At 38.9% G+C, this 18,378-nt stretch overlaps 1 protein-coding gene across 13 annotated transcripts in view; it reads right to left on the bottom strand.

Annotated features, from left to right (window-relative positions):
• The window catches only part of LOC136416982 (muscleblind-like protein 1), a 125,315-nt gene that overhangs the window by 74,352 nt on the left and 32,585 nt on the right, over window positions 1–18,378 (bottom strand). The window contains exon 2 of one of the 13 annotated variants that reach the window (XM_066402440.1): window positions 14,852–14,911. The exons of the other annotated variants lie outside the window; for them this stretch is intronic. The gene's annotated coding sequence lies outside the window, so the exon portion shown is untranslated. The remainder of the gene's footprint in view (window positions 1–14,851; window positions 14,912–18,378) is intronic. 13 annotated transcript variants of the gene reach the window in all.

The raw sequence follows: 18,378 nt of genomic DNA, 5'->3' as shown, positions 1-18,378 counted from the left end.
GCGGTCTGCCGTGGCCTCTACTAACGGATCAATTTACGCAATATCGGTTCTTTTTGGACGTTAGCTGCCTCGATCGCAGCCTGAAACCCGCAAAATCCTACACAATCAGCGTTTGCATACATTGCTTGGGGGGGTCCACATTAAGGGTTCTACATGGCTTTCGGTTTGTGACACATCCTGAATTGAAATTTGCCACCTGCTCCTGATACGAGATCAGAATGATTTTAGAGAAGTTTTCGAGAAGTATAAAGCAAGAAGTTTATGAGTTGCATGGTGCGTTTGGAAAGCTCCCCAAAGACCGAGCCGCAGTATTTTCAAGCGAAGATTTCGGCGAATTTAATCCTCTTACAACGCTTCTTGGATCGTTAATAATAAAGTATCATTCCGCCCCTACGACTCGAGGGCGCTTAACTTGACGTTTTTATTTTCGGGCCCAATTTACTAGATAATACCTGTGGTATTAAATGTGTTTCGTGTTTTCCTACAGCGCCACCTGGTTAGGATGTAGGGTTTATATAATAAAGCTAAAAAGAAAATTTTCAAAATATGTAACAGATTTAAATAGCAACCTTGATTGTAATTAAATAACCCTTAAAATGATCGGTAATTCATTGTCAAGTTCCCCTTCACGGGAAGCGACAGTCGAAATGAAGAGTGACGTTGAATTAACGTAACTTTTGAATGTGCTTCGTCTTTATTTAAATTGATGGTTGGCCTTCGAGTCATGAATCAGGAAGTCGGATATTTTTTAAAGTTTGCTTCATTTTTAGAACGAAAATTTATTAATGTTAAAGTTGTGTATTTTTAATCTCTATATTTTAGTCCATTAGCATCCGTGCTCTTCATTTACAAAGTCCTTCCAAATCACAACAATTGGTTGCAAGGCAATAGTTAGTCCACACATTTCCGAAATATAGACGATCAAAAGTTGAAAAATGAAGGAGATAAAAACTAGTACCTCACCTAAACGGGTCACTGGCTAATAATTCGCAGTTGGCTCCTTACAAAACCGCCTCTGGGACGACTCTGGCTTGTGAAATTTTATTTTGTGAACCCTAGCGCCACTCGCTGTGCCAAACAGATACAGCGCACATATTTTCAATATCTCTACTCCTACTATGGTAAAACCGGTGGACTTTTTAACTCTATATCACTCAAATCGGGGACCGGAAAATATACCGTTCCCCGATTTCTGAAAAATTGACACCCTAGATTTACTAGAAAAATCTTCGCTACTTGTCCGACTCAAACCTATTGGTGATCGTGGCATTTTTAATTCTAGAGAACTGCAGAGAATTTTCTAAAGATTGGGGCGTAAAGTAAGTTATTTTATTACATTTTCATCATTATTTTAATCGTCGCTTGCGGTGCCCCTGATTTTAGAAAATTGAAAGTCAATACCAGATTTGAATGAATAATCTTGTCGCTTCTAAGTCTAGCAGATTCAGTGACGTCTTTAATTGCAAGGGGTTACCCACAATTTTACAAAAGGCGAGTCTTGCTCTCTGGGTCTACCCTGACTTGACCCTGAACCTGAAAAATAGCCTCGGATTTAGTAGAAGTTTCGACGCTACTTGCTACGACTTGAAATTGTATTGGCAATGAAATGATTGCAATTGTTGTGTCATAATATGAGATAGAAAAAGAAGACAAATAAAAACTCTCCATAACGGAACGAAAATATAATTTCTGTTGCTTAGGTAGCCCGCCTACAGATTTCTTTCACGAAACGAAAAAACGATCCATCAGCTGTAAGAAAAAGAAAGAGAATCACAGTGGGGAATACTGACTCTGCTTGCAAACCAATCAGCCGACCACTTGAACATCACGATTGATTCGATTGATCGGAGGAAGTCCGTACGCGGCTTAGAGTGCACTAAAACGATAATCAAAATCATAAATAATTATTACTGTGAAACATCTATAGTAATTTTAAAATTAACGAAGCTTAAGTTGATAACTCTGTGGAAAAACATCTGACATTTCTTTTTAAGTGGATACCTCAGTGGTAGTCAACACATCAGAGAAAAAACACCTATAGCAGCACCAAATAATCATACCAGAATGCCTGTTATGCACAAAATTTATAGGGCTATTCCAACGGAGGGAAAATTCGATTCCGAATCGTCAGAAACAGTCAGAAGTATGCATATTATAACGGTCAGGACTTCTTGTATATATATCTTGTGAGTGTTTCTGACGATTCGGAATTGGTTTTCCTCTCTGTTCGAACAGAGCTTATCTATGCAATTACCTCGTCTCCGTAAAGATGCTAATTAATTAAATACCTCGTTAACAGTCACGTTCTGTTGTGTGTGTCAGGGTTTTAGATTCAAACAAAATTTCTTTATGACTTAACATTCTTGTAATTTCGCAAACTTACCTAACTGCAGATTTGATTTCGGTTGCAGGTGGAATAGATGCACCGAACCGTAAAAAAGTTAGTGATGTTTCTTGTCCAAAAGGACAAAGAATCCTATGCGAATTTTTTAAAACAAGCTTTTAGAAGTCGCATTTTATCCTGTTTTGGAAGGTTCCATTAAACAACTTTTATAAAAATAACTACACCTCCGTAGCTTTTCTGCATGGAAAAATGCAAGCTGCAGCTCTCGGATGAAACTAATTTTAAATATTAGCTATACTCGCATTTATACGTTCTAAAGGTTGAAGATTCACACAGAGAATTTTTCGAACTGTCGTTTCAAAATTGTTATTTCTATTTTAAGGATTGTAGTGATGACTATTACGATATTCGAATGGAAAAATTGTCTTTTAATTATTTTTTTATTGACATAGGAAGTTTTATTTCTGGTATTATTAACAGAAATATGAACCAAGAAAACTGAACAATTATTGTTTGAAAGTCTATGGCATGTGGTATCACTAAAAAGAAATCTATGTTAGGAAATTCAATTAGCCACTCATATTGGTTAGTAATCTCGCACCATAAGCAAGCAATTATTATTACGTTACCAATTAACATCACTACACAATGGTAAATATTGCAAGTTTCAATTGCTGTGTAAATTGGTTCAGATTTTAATCCCCCTAAATTGAATATTAATTATTACATCAGACAACCTGGAAACCTACAATCATTTCTCTCCTATATAGGTGTCTATCTCAAGGTAAATTGTCCCTTCAGCTATTACAACAATTAATTTTCAAAAGTAATTTTACGTCACATAACTCTCGTACTTCTCATACTTAATTTGAACCGCAATACTTAATCAAGGAAACTGCAATATGATAACCGACACATCTTTTAATTGGAGGGTGCTGAGAGAGTACGCATTCGAAGCCCTGGAGAGTAATCGGTATGCCGAAGTAAAATTTTTACTTGTAAATTTCCCATACCACGGCTTTAAAAGCGATATTTTACAGAGGAAACTGCCCCGTATATTGCCCAGCCAGAAGTTTATATGATGCATGAGCTGGAAACAGCTTAATAATGACAAATGTGAAACGTTGTAATGACGTAATTTTGCGGTTCTCTTCCCACACTTTGAGGTTGTCTTTCAGCTAGTTGTTTCAGCGCCGCATCAAATTAACAGTTTTATTTGTTTAACAAGACAGAAAAGTTACATTTTTACTGTCGCAGCGTAAGACCTGGCGACAGGGCTTTAATCGTGCCAGCTCACTTTGTTACATCGATCATTACTTCAGCACAATTTAGTTGAAACTGGAATTGGATCAAAGAGAACATAGTGAATTGAATGCAATTTATGCTAAAGTCAGTGGTGTACTGCATTCTTTAGCAAAGCTACAAATTTTTGAAGAGAAACGTAACGAAGTTTTTGCAAATTTTGTCATTTTAGTTCAGGTTAGTTCAGAGGTCAAAAATTTAAAAATTCTTGATCACCCCGTATAAAGTTGGGAAAAACGTATATGAGAGAAACTCGCATTTATAAAATAAGAGGCGTTGTTTTTAGTTTAAGACCCGTTGGCAAGAGCAACGGTCCTTATTGTAACTTTATGACCCGTTGCCGTGAGCGACGGACCGTAACAGTAAAACAACGCCTGCTGCTCGTAAACTCATTGTTTCCACTATGGAAACTAAGATGTAAACAAACAGTTTTAATTCACTTGTGCGTAAAAGGTTTTTTACAGCCTAGGCAGTAAAAGTGACCTTTACCCGGCGAAAAAGTACTATCATACATTAAGTTACACATGAATTGCAACTGAAGTATTACAGATACCTTGTCGTTTCGGGTTCAGCCCTGCAATATGTTTTACTCCATACAATTTCGCTTTAAATCCATTTAACCTCCGTAAGAGGGAGATATTGAAAAATAAAACCCTGTATCGGTTGAGGGCGCAGTTTTAGAGCGGAGGCAATAAAACGGTCGAGTGGCTCGCCGCAACGATCTCCACGTCTCGTAAATGCCAAAAGTCGCATTCTCGGACGTCTCGCTTTAATTTTTTCCCTTCGAAAAACATCTAGACAAGCAGTTTCGATTCATAATTTGTAAATCCGCTCAGCCCGGGAATTGGCGCAGTCGCGAAGATTTCTTCGAAAGGAAAATCACTTAACCGAACAAAGTTTATTTTACAGCTTCGCAGCTGAAATTGAGAGCCCTGTACGTGCCGTTAGATTGGATTCGTCGGAACGATAAAGAAGCTAAATGCCGGGTTAAATTACTGGAATGCACGGCCAATTAATGGATAAGGCCCCCGGGGAGGATATAGATTGAAATCAAATCAAGTATTTACAAGATATAGAGGTTCGCCCTCGTGGACGCGTCATCCTCAACTATAAAACCATTATCAAGTATGAGTGTGTATGTATGGCCTCGATGCATTTGGAATTTAATAAAATTTTAATGGAAATTAAACAGCAATTTCGCTTTCGGGACGATAAAACGGCGGGAACGTCAATGGTCTCGTTGAATAAGGGGTTTATAATTAAATAATGCAAATACAATCGCTGATGGGTCAGCTACAATAGCAATGAATCGCCGTGGAGCGCAGTTTATTGTGTCGAGAGGACCCGAAAATTACGCATTGTTTTAATTTTGTTAATAATCGTATTTGTTTTGAGGGGATTGTATACGGGATTGACCGTTGTTTGACAAGCATATGTGAAGCCGCCGATTTAGGCAATTAAAACTTGAATTTGATTATGCGAAGGCGACCGTGTTAGAAGCTGGGAATCAGCAGAATATTCTTCTTCAAATCGCTTCAAATTTGTAGAAGAGATTACTGCCGAATTTAGAATATTCGTGACTAACATTTTTAGTTTTTTAAAGAGAAGAGAAAGTGTCTTTTATATACGGAATGTGTTAAGATACAACACAATAAAAACGTGAACTTTTTCAGAGTTCTCCCTATTATTATAACACCATCGAGCGGCCGTTTATTAAAACCAGCCGAAAATCTTAAATATTTGAATAATATCCGGATTATCTGCCTTTCGAGGCACAATTCTTGCCGAGTTCAATTACGTCAAGAGGCAAATGCCGGAATAATTATTTTGCGAATTTAATTAAAAACCGCTGCCGCTAGAGGACGCTCAGTTTCTTCCGAAAACTGGGAAAATTGGCAAGTTTTCCGGTGTAATTACGTGATGCCTTCACGCGGCCTAATTGGTTTCTCCAATTGAGGCCGTGTCATCTCGAATAGACTTTATTCCTTGAAAAGTTTTACGACGGCTCAATATTGACATGAGTCACATAACACAACTCCTAAATGACGGGGAATTTACGAACGCACGTTTGAAGTCGTAAAAGAATATTTTATGTCTAAAGCCGGGGGAAATTGCAAACAACCGACCGAACAACGTCTTATAAGGATCCTCCTCTTCGTGGTCATTACGTATACCTGTTCGACTGAAGAACTCGGGGCAATCGATAAACTCGCCCCCAAGAGAGCAAATAACGAATGCCGCTCAATTATTTATAAAACTGTTGCGAGAAATCATATTTCCTGCACTGGAGCGGTTTCGGTTCACCTTTTTCCTTTATGATTTGTTTCCTCGTGCGTTAATGTTTTTGCTCGAGCCGAGTTTTAATGCCCCATAAAAGACTTTTTCTTCGACTTGTTGCGTCCCACTCAATAATCGATTCACCTTTTTATACTATACACCAACGACAGTAATTCACATGACAATTTTAGATGTTTTTATGCCATAAGTCTTTAGACACAAGGTAAATATGGCGCAGCCGCAGGGATACCGTTAACGCTAAACCATTTAAAACTGCATTCTGCATTTGAATGTAGATTGTTTCGTCCCTCGAAACAAAACAGATATTATGCAAATTCTCCAGGCTGAAAATTTGGCTGTATTGTTTCGCTATGGCGACCAACGTTAAAAGGACGTTTTAGCCCTGGTTGGCAGTGGACAATAACACTCGAATTTTCCTGTGGATGAAGAGAGAAAATTTGAATTCATGCAATAAAATATGTAGGTACTTTTAAATCAGTTAATGTCAAGTTTAATTAATTTTTGTTGTATCTAGTAGTAGCTGTAGTAAAATGGGCCTATCAATTTTCCAACAAAACTGAGTTATAAGTGTTGTGTTCCCTATTTGCCTAAATTACAATCTACTCAAAGAAGGCTTCAAACAAACAAAAATTAAGCAAAATTAGTGCCAAAATTTATAGTAGAGGAGATCGCTATCGCAGAAGAAAGACCAATCAAAATGATTCACGAAATTTCCTTCCGAAAGAAAATATGCCATATAACCAAAGAAACAATATTCAAGTACTCGAGAATTTATCCAGTTATCCCCACATGTAGATGGTCATGAAATATTGCGAATGAACGGACGAGTAAGAAATAGAATTTATTTAGAAGCAAACACAAAAGATTCTAAGATCTTGAATCTAGGGCATAAAATTTTTAACTTAATAATACAGTGCACATTATCCCTAAGAGTGGAAACACACGGGAGTAGAAATACTTTTGAATATTCATGAAAAATCCTGAATTTTAAACAAAAGATCGAAATCAATGATTATAATCCGACCCAGTCAGTGAAGAGGCTTACTTGTTCGGTGAAGAAAGTTTTACCATTCACCCTTCAAAATTATACTCGTAAAGATAAGGTAGGTATTGTTAACACTCTTTGAAGCTTGAAACACTTTCATAGAATCACGTGTTGAAAGTAATCACCTAAAAAAGATATTTGAAAGCGAAACTTTAAAAAAAATTGAAGAAATACCAATGCCATGTTGAACAGTTTTGAAGACAATTGATATGAGAGAACTTGCCATCTTTTTTAAAAACGTGGCATATCGGTCTTTGAATGTTGTGATCGTGACTGACGAGACAATCACTAGAAATATATGTCCCGTGGGACGAATAACCAATGTATTCCAGAGAAAGAGAGCGAATCACAGTCGCATAGAAGTGCGAACGAAAGCTTGCAGTTTAAGCCACTGCATAAACCCTTAATTGAATTAGCATGCTTTAATGAGCTGCATCAAAACAGGCTATTACAATCTGCATTTTTTTAATTCCATATAGAGTTTACGGTATGTTTGGTTTCTTCGCAGTATCGACTAACGTTCAAACTTGCTATATTTTCGAATCCTCGCCAACAAAATTAAGCCAAAATTAATCTGATCATAGCCAAGAATATCAATCAATTATTTCCATTATCTGCGATTGAAAATTATCTGGTCCACGAACTATCCGATTCGCTCCAAATTGGTTTCCGTGCGCTCGAACATTTTCTGCGCAATTAAACTAACCAGTTTATATCGGTTCACTGCCAATAAATATTCGCGCCGAAATAAAACACCAATAAACATAATTATTATCGGGAACGACCCCCGTAAATCCCGTTTCGTGTCCGGCATCGGGTCATTACTGTCCGGCTCCAGATGCCAAGACCACCTGCCATTAAGGGCGGCATTTAGGTTAGTTCGACCCGGCGAAGCGAGGTTTATCATCCCGTTCGGCTCCAGGGAGCACTGCAACTTACGTCGTGAAAACGCGAGACATATAGCCGGGGCTTTAGACCTAATTCTAAATCTTTTAAGGGCGGAAGTGTTAAAGCCGGCCTAAAAAATTGGCCCCCAGAGGAATGTTTCGCACGTCTCCCCGCGGAGCGCCCTAAATCATTTTGATGAACCCCGTATTAGGTGATAGAGACATTATTATTATCCCGAAGGGGCATTTTTCCTTGTCCTCGTTACACCCCCCTCTTCATCGTTCCTGTTTAAAGCATTGCCCTTACAAATGGCTGCAGATCTAGGAAATCCGAGTAATATAAATCTATATTATCCGTTGACATCGTCTCTCCGTAGATGGGCGAAGGGAAACATCTCAAAGACACGCGGACAAAATAAAATTTCATCAATGACAAAGACGATCGGAAAACGTCCTATATTGTGGAGCTCGAAGACGGCAAATGTACCGTCGTCGACTCTAAGATATGAACATCTATCTACAATAACAATAATATTGGGGCCGCATCTGGGGCCTCAGGCATTCTCGATTTTAATTGAAGTTTTCACTCGATTGGGTCGCACGAAAGACACGGTCGAAACGGGGCTTCCCAATCGGAAAATACATACACTGCCCTACATATTCTTAGTCCTTCATGTCGTATCTCGGATTTAACAATGGTTGACTGAACGACCTAATCATCAATCCGTCTATTAGAGAATTCCTTGCCTTGGTGCGTCTGCATATTGAAGTTTAAAAAAAAAACGAACGCCATAAAGGGCTGAAAGCGCGCCATATTTACACCAATAAATATGTAAATGGATCTTTCAAGTTCAATCGGTTGCCTGATATTGAAAAATGAGTTTTCATTATCGTGGAGGTTTGTCGTACAAATTTGATGAGAGAGGAAAGCACGGGAACGGATTCATTTAAAAACATGGCCTGCAATTCTGGAATTTTGACTCCGGATTCATGTTAAAGTTGAATCGGATAGTGAAAAATAGAGATTTTTGAATATCACCTTTATCGAATGAGGCATAATTAACAGAATTTTTAACTTTCGAATGAATATACCTAAAAATGAATCGTATAGTATACAATGAACAGTACCCTTTGTTAGCTTCGGATTCTTGGGAAGACTGCACACCTTCGACATTGAGAAAAATAAAGAACTGATTTGTCATTTGTCGATTCCACCTTTTGCAGTTACAATAAGCCTACGCTGGTCTACTATGCGCGCGGCTTACAGGTGCGCCCTCTCAAGTGTTCTACATAGCAAAGCAGCGCAGGCGGACAACTGTTTTTAGTTGGTTTCTTAGTACGGGCGCTGATGTACGGTTATTTTAGAAAAATCGCTAACTTGATTACAATACCTCCAATTCATCACGTTCAGCTGCAGTTATCGTTTCTGTCAAAACAATACGCAATTTAGATTGTTGCAACAGTGATGTGCCGTTAGAAATGATCGTTTTAGAACAACCGGAATAACTTCCATTGGAGACAACTGGCATCCCAAGTTGACATGTTCTTTTCGTGTTCCACTCGTAGGATTAAATAAAAATTGAACTTGGGGTACCTCTCACATACCATTCGTTAGCCAAAACCGCCCCTATATTCTAAAAAATTAAGAATGTATTCATGCGTCCCAATGGCACGCATAACATAAATCAAGTCATCTCTCGTTCAGCAGCTCCTTGATTACCGGTTTGTATCCGTTTCTAACTTAAACAAAAGTTAAGGTTTTATACTCCAAGACGATATATTTAGCTAGACGGTCGCAAAATTGCCTCTGCAAGTGGCGACACCATTCTTTTTCATTAGATCCTTCTGAGTTTCTACTCAGGGGCGTCCCAAAATCCCGTAATATTCAATTCGAAAGTGACTCGGATTGCACGAGGTCGCAGCGAAATCCGATGATAATATCGAAGTTATAATTCGACAAGATATGATACACACGTTTGAATCTAATGTTTTAGGCACGAGCGAGGGATAATTTTTCCTTGGGCTGTCGTCTCCGACAATGGCAGTTTCACGCGAGCCGGATTACCGTAGTTTTGACCCCCTTTTTCACTCTTTTTCTCGAATACTGGAGCTTAAAGCCCGAAGCCCCGGGGGAAATTTCCTCTTTTCTCCAACTCGAAAAAATATCGAATTAAACTGGCTGCGTCTCCCGTCAGTAGGGAAGACTCTCAGGTGGGGGAGACTCTCAGGTGGGAGTCCATCGAGAAGGTGGCTTTAGCAAGAGCATGTTCATTGCGGCCTAATTAGACGGTGTTTTAAGAGCTGGCGCAGCTAGAAAGTTTAAATTGAAAGTTTCTAAAAATCAACCGAATCGAGATTCGCAATTAGCAAAGCACCGGCATAATAAGAAGTTTAATTATATTTTTTAATAACGAGCTCTCTTCTGGCAGAGGAAATAAGATTGCCTAGACCAAAGTTTTCACCGACCGACCAAACTTGATCATCTAATTACAAGTTAAAAATTCCCTTTGTAGGAGGGCGGGCACGAGTCAAACGGGCTCCCAAAGCGAAACCCAAATTATTAAAATTCAAATTACGTCCCGCGATGACATCGTCGCGACGCAATTCTTAGTACGGATAATTAACGATGTCTGCAACTCTCAGGGCGGCCACGTCATCGCCCATTACATCCAAATGACTACACAACCGTAAGATTATCCCTTGGGATCGTGCGCGCGACAACCCCCACGACTGTTACGTGTTTTTGATAATCATCAAAAACATTAAAGGTGCTGAGGGTCCATTTTCAAGATCTTTACCTCATCGTCGTTAAAATGTATAAATTTGTATATATTTTATAATATTTTCGCATCGCGGTGAGCAAAGTTCGCCAGGCCAAGGAATTTATGAAGAATTAAAAGGGACCACTTTATAAGTCTCTCATGCAAAACCGCCCATAGTTCATCGCGGCCCAAATGTTAACCTCTGGTTTCTTGAAGCCGCGATAATTGCGTTTTGAGCCCCCCGGGCACCTGATCTCCTAAATTTTCCGCCCGGTCGGTTAACCGCGGCTCTTTTCGGTCGCATTGGAGATGATTTAAAGGCGCACAATGGGCGCAATTTTCGCCAGCTAACCGCGGAATGTTTCATTACGCCCCCGCCCCCGTTCAACCCTAGAGGGACTCCCTATTTCATTTTCGATTCGTTGACCTTCCTTGGGATTGCTCTCCGGGAAGTCGGGTTATTAAATCGCTATCAGAGCCCGGAAAAATGCCTCCTTCAGGAGAGTCAAAAACAATTTCGACTGTCGTGCGTAATAGATTAAAAGGTGAGGAAATACTATTTGTACGAGGAGGGCCTATCATCAATCGCGTCAAGTCGAACGTCTGTAATTCCGAAAAATCATTTTTCAAGCTCTCAATCCTTGCGAAGAGATAAGGACCTGCTTTATTTCCGTAGTAGGTATAGTGAAGCTCTCTTGATATCCCGCTTTTCGGAACGTCTCGTTATTGGCCTTTGTCTGCGGTCCTGCGGCTCGTTCAGCACACTTTCGTGTAAATGAGTAAAGTGCTGTAACACTAGTTTCGGAAATTTCGACCCAATTTGATATTCTTGTTTAAAGAAAAATAAAATAAATAAATGACCGATAGTAAACTTCAATCGCCACTTCCACAAACGAGACTATTTAGGCGTTCTAAACATAGGCAGCTAGTTTTCATAATTCAGGCTCATCTTCGGATATGGCCATCTAATATCAAAAACTAATCAAATACAGCTCTGTAGGACTTTCGGCGAGGGCCAACAAGTGAATATTTGATGATGGCCGTAAAGCGAGCACGCGAAAAACGAAACGTATCCGAAATGATTCCCTTATACGTGGGGACTGAGCGCTACCATCTTATGCATTACGTCTGCAGATAGGAATCCCCCAGGAATCAGGTTCGCTCGCTCCTGGATGGGTCTCGAAGGTTGGAGGAAATCGGAGATAAATTCTCGCCGGTGGCGGCGCGGGGCGCCCTAATTGCCCCCGCTGAATATTTCAACAGAAGGTGCAGGAGATTGGTTTAAATTTTTCAGGTGTTTCGTACCGTTACAGTTTCAACTATGGGTTTGATTAAATTCCGACTCCCGTCTGCTTTTTTGCGGGGCGGGGCCCCTTTTCGAAGGGATTATCCCTCTTTAATAGTTAGCTTTGCCGAAAAACCTTAAGCGTTCGCCGCAAGAAGATAAACGCCTGCGTAATTTATTTCGCTGACTTCGGGTCGACTCATCATGAAAAACGCATTTGAGTGAGCGAAACAACGGGAATGACAAACGGGCGAAGACAAATTCGAGTTGCAGGAAGCAAAATCCGAAAGTTTATTTAATACCAGGCCACTGCCGCAGTTCTCCTGTAATAGACCCTCAGCTGAACGAGCTGCAGCTGCTAAATATTTTACGGCTTCCAGTGTTGTTTTGCTTGTTTGCCCGCCATCGTCCATATTAATGAAGATTTATTTGCGCAGTGTGTATGTTTTGGATGACCTTAAGACGTATGAATTTTTAAAGCCGTGTCACGAATTGGGGACCGAAAACCACATGCCATTCTAAACGACTGGAAACTTTTATAAAGGGTTAATGTACTTTATGTCCGAAATTTTTCCTATCAGAAAAGTTCTACATTATGTGTCCAAAAATTCACCATCCCTTCACCAAATTCCAACATTCTCGGTCAACTTTGGTCTCTCACACTTGTTTTTTGGACGTTTCCCAAATCGAGGAATTTTATTTTCAACAAAAACAAATGAAAAACCAAAGTTTGGCAGAGAATTTTGAAATTTGATATAGGACCTAGATGTTGATTTTATTTCGACAACTTTTTCTTCGTATATTTCTTTCATTGTATTTGTCACATGAAATGTGCATTACTTCGCAGCTTTTTTGCAAATTATATTACAAATTATTCGTCAACGAAGCAATACTGAATCTAAAAAAAAATGAAAACTTAAATATGGAACTTCTGCTAGTTAGGAACAGGCAATATAGCTTTGAAGAGAGATACATTCTGATGGTGAGGAGACTGATCAGCGAAGTTTATTGGATCAGCTGCTTCCTGCAGTGCCTACACTATCCAATCCTAAGAATCTAGTAGATTAAACAATTCATTGTTCGAAAACTCGAATATTCTGAAGAAAAATAGATATAAAAGATCAAAAAGATAATCACTAACTGATGGACGTCAGTGCGGCCGTCCAAACCGAATTTGTGATTTTTTAAATGGAATTCTCGATATTCGAACACATTTTCGTAGGTTTTGATACTTTCCCGAATGTGTCTTTGGATTCCAGGTCTACAAACACGATCGCCTTTACGAGTTAAACAAATTTGAACTTCGATGGAATTTGAAACAATCGCCAGAAAATAATGGCTTCTCTCGCATGCCCAACTCGGAGGCGCGGCTTAGCACCGAATAACCTTCAATACAATAACGTTGTCGTAAAATTTCTAAGGGAAACTTTGAACGTCACTTTATCTGCTGAAGTGTGAAAGATGACAACACACGAAGGCGGACAATGGCATTGTCCCGAATATGTGTAACGACGTGTCGCCTCCGTTACAAAGGCCGGCAAACTGGTGCGCCCCATAAAGTTTCATATCTCGCGAGAGGGTCGAATTGATGCCGCCTGCCACCACTCGAAAGTGGCGAGATTCGTACATAAAAAGAACGAGTCTTCTTTTGCCAGAGACACCGAAAGGAATTTCCTTTTCCATGATGGAACACGGCCCAATTATCTGTCTCGCTCGCTCGCTTGCACACTTGTAGGAAGGCCATTATTACGAGGCTGTTTGCAGCCAAGGCGTGACGATTGCACGGAGACGATAATTTGAGCCAAATGCATGTTAAATGGGTTAGCAGTTTGTTTTCCTTGTCTATTAGACACCGACCGACATCTTGTTTGTTTATCCATTCACACGGGCCCAGCTTAATAGCACGATCTTAAACACTGCGAAGGGACACCCTAATGACGATGTCGAAAGTGATGTGCCACGTGGTGACAGAGCACGGAAAGGGGTGGTGGGAAAGTATACTGCACAATGCAAGTCCAAGGCACAACTTCTTGATTACATAGGGTGTCCGTTGCTGAACCTCGACAAGATGGATTATTCGGGCAAAATTGCCCGATTCGAAGTTAATCGAAAATGCGTAAAGTTTCGAAAAAATCGTTTCGTTTTTGCACTTTTTCATTTCATTAAATTACGATCTGAACGTATTCTAATCTAAACAAATACAGAGGCACCTCGTATTGGAATTTGAGTTTGACATTTAAATGAAGCTGGTATTAAGAGTATTGAAGAATTGCGCCCTTTAGTTTAAAACACTTTTATTTCCTTTAATCTGTAGAAATAAGACCGAAATGCATGCACCCCCGCCAAGCTTAACGATCAACCGCGCAAAAAAAGAACATATTTAACGGTATCAAAACCCCTAAAAAGGCGTCGAAAGGTGCTTGTCTAAATTCAAAATAGAAGTTTGAAGGAGGGAAAGTTCCCCCCGTCAATTAGCCGAAACTCCGGTGGAACTTGACGGTCATGGGCGGATAAGGAGTTGTGTAAACGTCGAATTGGAGGATCGTTCCGCGGTGTCGAGACATTTTTACTGCCCCATTTATGCCGCGGAATGGGGTGTCGAAATTAAAGTGCGGATTAAAAACGATATTGGCGAACCCGCTTAGGCTCGATGGGCGATATTTCAGGACAGTGATATCATTACAAATCCTAATTATTGCCTATTTATCCTCGGAACGAGGGTGATTTGCGACTGCACCCGCAACACCGCAAAACTGCAACAGTTTAAATCGAACCGTCAATCGACGGACGTTTGCACATTTAGCAGTTTAAAAAATCCTTGTATGTCGCATCGGGCGATTTCCATGGAAACAAATTGGACGGCTCCGGCTTAATGGGCCATTAAAGAAAATTTGCCAAATTCAGCATTATATAAATTCCAAGCTTTACCTTATCTTAGCGCTCCCGGCAGTCGTCTCGAGCCTGAACTAATCCCAAACAAAGACTCACCTGGAATAAAAAAATATATATAATTAGCAAAGTTTTTATTTAGAATTTTTAAGAAAAAAAGAACTAAAATGCAGGGAAAGTTTGAGCGCCTCAATATCCTGAGGGGGAAACCGTTCTATTCAACCATCCAGAACCTAGAATCGTTGTGTTTTATTGTTTCCGCTGCTCTGGAAGAAGAGCAGAGAGATTTTGGCAGAAAATAACGCCTTGTTGCCAATAGTCGCTTATCAAACCCGGTTTAAGGTCAAGTTTAATTGAAGGTTACAGCCAAGAAAAAATAACTACTTATGCGACACGAAATCTAACCTGACCTGGACCTAAAGCAATTAAAACTTTTAAACCAGAGATTGCCGCGAGTTTAAAGTCCTGAACCGAGCCTACAGGAGCCTATTGACCGGAAAACTAAAACATACAATGCCCGGATAAATATAAAGCTGCCGCATGCAAGCTGTTTGACCCCGATGTTTATAAATATTAAACTAATCCCTGAAATAGAGCCGATGCATTTTCATTTCCAACCTGTGCGTGTCATTTATTATCAGACACATTGTCGCCCAATCCAAAATGGCAGATTAAAAATCCATTTCCAAACGTTGAAACATATTTTCCCAGTTTCAGATTATTTGTTTATTCATTTGGATCCGGGTGAGACAAGAACGGGCATTATCTGGCAGGGATTTTCAAATATCCAGATTGACTTCCCTTTCGGACAATGGCAAATTAAATTTGGATCGCGATAAAAATGTATTTAATTGGATTTATTTTTAAGACAAATGATGACGAGGCCGAAATGCAAATCAAATTAGATTCGCAGGATTTAGTTTGACTAATGGCAAAATGGAAGGGTCGGATTGCAGCGACGAGCCCATTAAAATGTTTGGAAAAAGCTTGCCGGAGCATGGAAAACATGGTTTTTCTATAACTAGCCGAGTGAGATAAAACAAAATAGGAAATTCGTTCTGTTCCATTTTCTTTTTTTTGCAACATTCGACTGGATGAATTAAACCTTTTTAGGTCAAATTGAAATTTTCTGCCAAATTGAAAAATCAAAAGTTGAATAATTTCTATTAAATACTCACTTCTCTACTTCACCAGACAAATAAACCTTGAATTAACAGAAAATAGTAATAAATATTTATTTGGGTACTTAGCAACTTTCTGATTATTTCCTGGGAAAATGTTTAGCTTAAAAATGTCTCACTAAAGATTAGGCATATATTTATAGACTATACTTTCATCTATTATACAGGGTGTTTCTTAATGATAGGCCGTAATTCGAATGGCGCATTTCTGAACTAAATTCAAATAGAAAAGTTCATATAAATATGTGTCCCAGAAAGTCTGGTTTTCAAGATACAGGGTGTCAAAAGTTGAAAAAAACTGATTTTTTATTAATATTTCAAAGATCCTTTTGCCAATTTTGTAGAAATTTGGCTCTGTTGTTCATTATAATAAGACGCTAAGTTAGTACTAACTAGATGATAATTGTGACTTCCAGTGGCGTTCCGGGAGGCAGTCTACGAATAATATTGACAAAAAAGTGTACTTTTTTTTTATCAATATTAAATATATAAAATTGACTTTTTAAAAGGTTTTGTATTTTTTTCGGACTAAGCAGCTAAAAATGCACCTTTTTCGTGTCTTATTATTAATTTGTATCTTACTTCCTTTTCAAGGAAAAAATAAAAACCACTTTATAGCATTTCGAAAAACTATTAAAATAAAATCAAGTTAACTTTATTCTTTGCACAGTAAGCCATTTTTACAATATTATAAATAAAAAGTAATAAAAATTTAACAGAATATTCACAAAAAATGTTGTAAATGACCAAATGCCACTTCTATGCAGGCTTCTGCTTTTCTTCTCATCGAGTAACCAACTCTTTCGAAAATTGACGTGGAAATGATGAATGTGCCTTTTGAATTACGGCCTATCATTAAGTAACACGATGTATAAGGTGATTGTTTATAGAGTTTAAACATGCATGGGCATATTGAATATCTACGAAGTCAAATTGGAACAAATTTACGTAATTTGGAGCTCAGTAAGATGCTATTTTGGAATACCGCAATTTCAGAACATATTCGGAGACAATGACTGAAACTGGCACTTTAAAGCGGTAATTTCTTGCCCGACATGGTATTATGAAATAAATCAGGTGTTTGGTGTCAAAAATCAGTTAGTTAAACCGGAATCCAAGTTTACGCAACATCCACCTTTTACATCTGAAACCCAAGTCATTGGATTTATTCGGATATTATACGAGTAGTAGCTGCGACCACATAGAAAATGTATATCTCGTGTAGCTAATAGAAATCTGTGTGACGAGTGAAGGGAAGACCCGCAATACGACACGAACAACACAAAAAACCTTTCCTAAGGAATTTACGCTGAATAACCTCAAAAGATATTGCAACAACCTGAAGAACACAGGGGTAACAAATTAGGTGATATTAACGATGTTTCAAATTATTCTGGTTTTTGATGGAAATGGAGTACAGCTTTTTTTTCTTTCTGGAATTCTGTTATTATTCACTGCACAATGGCATGCACAATATTAATTTTAATCGAATAGTTATAGTAAAGCAAAGTTTTATTTATACACTTGCAAAATCGATACTGTGAATTTTTTACATTCTTCTCCTGAACATCGTTTATTCCAGAACAATTCAATTTTTGGCACTAACGTATATGCCAGCCTAACTTCATACAAATCTCTACATAATTAATGTAACAACACAATAAAGAACCCGAACTAACCCGACTAATGGAAAGATAAAGCTGTGCACTGCTCCATGGAAATCCAAGCAGCCAGAGCTTTTAAACGTCATAATAACAAACCAACTTAAATGATAAATCTGTTTTACCTGAACTTTACCGGATTAAACCATTAAGGTAGCACTCTCTAGTTAGATGCAATAACACTGGCGAAATTTCCAGAAATAATACACAATATTCCGTTACTATACAGTTACCTAAAATGAGGTTGGTTTCACCTTTTTTTAAGCAGGACTTAGATGGAACGATGGAATGAATCAGCTTTTTAAACCACCAATAAAACATCCCTAGAAAATGCTTTATGGGGCCACTAAATTAGCAAGCGGGCACATAAATTCTTAACAAAATACTACGTTTAGTTTTTTTGAAACGGAGATTTAGTGGCGTCTGGCTTCGGAACTATACACAAGATTTTTCTTTCGGTGCTGACAAATGCGGAAAGATTGACGTCTGGAAATCCTGGAGCATCAATCAACGTCCCTCTTTCTGGCACACGAAACTTTCAATTTCCCGATTCGGCAAACATTAGGAGGCGATTTCGCGCAGTGTGTTCGGAAAAATGTATCCGAAACTTGTGTTGCTGGTCGCCAGGCCCCGGGCCCGATACGAACTTTCCTTCGGGATAAGTTAAAATAGGAAATAAATGTTTCAGAAAGTTTCTTGCGAGCGGCAATAACGGATGGGCCCG

Source organism: Euwallacea similis, chromosome 26 (genome assembly GCF_039881205.1).
Source record: "Euwallacea similis isolate ESF13 chromosome 26, ESF131.1, whole genome shotgun sequence".
Lineage (NCBI taxonomy): Eukaryota > Metazoa > Arthropoda > Insecta > Coleoptera > Curculionidae > Euwallacea > Euwallacea similis.
The sequence above is the reverse complement of the archived record's forward strand: the minus strand, read 5'-3'. Positions and strand labels throughout refer to the sequence as shown.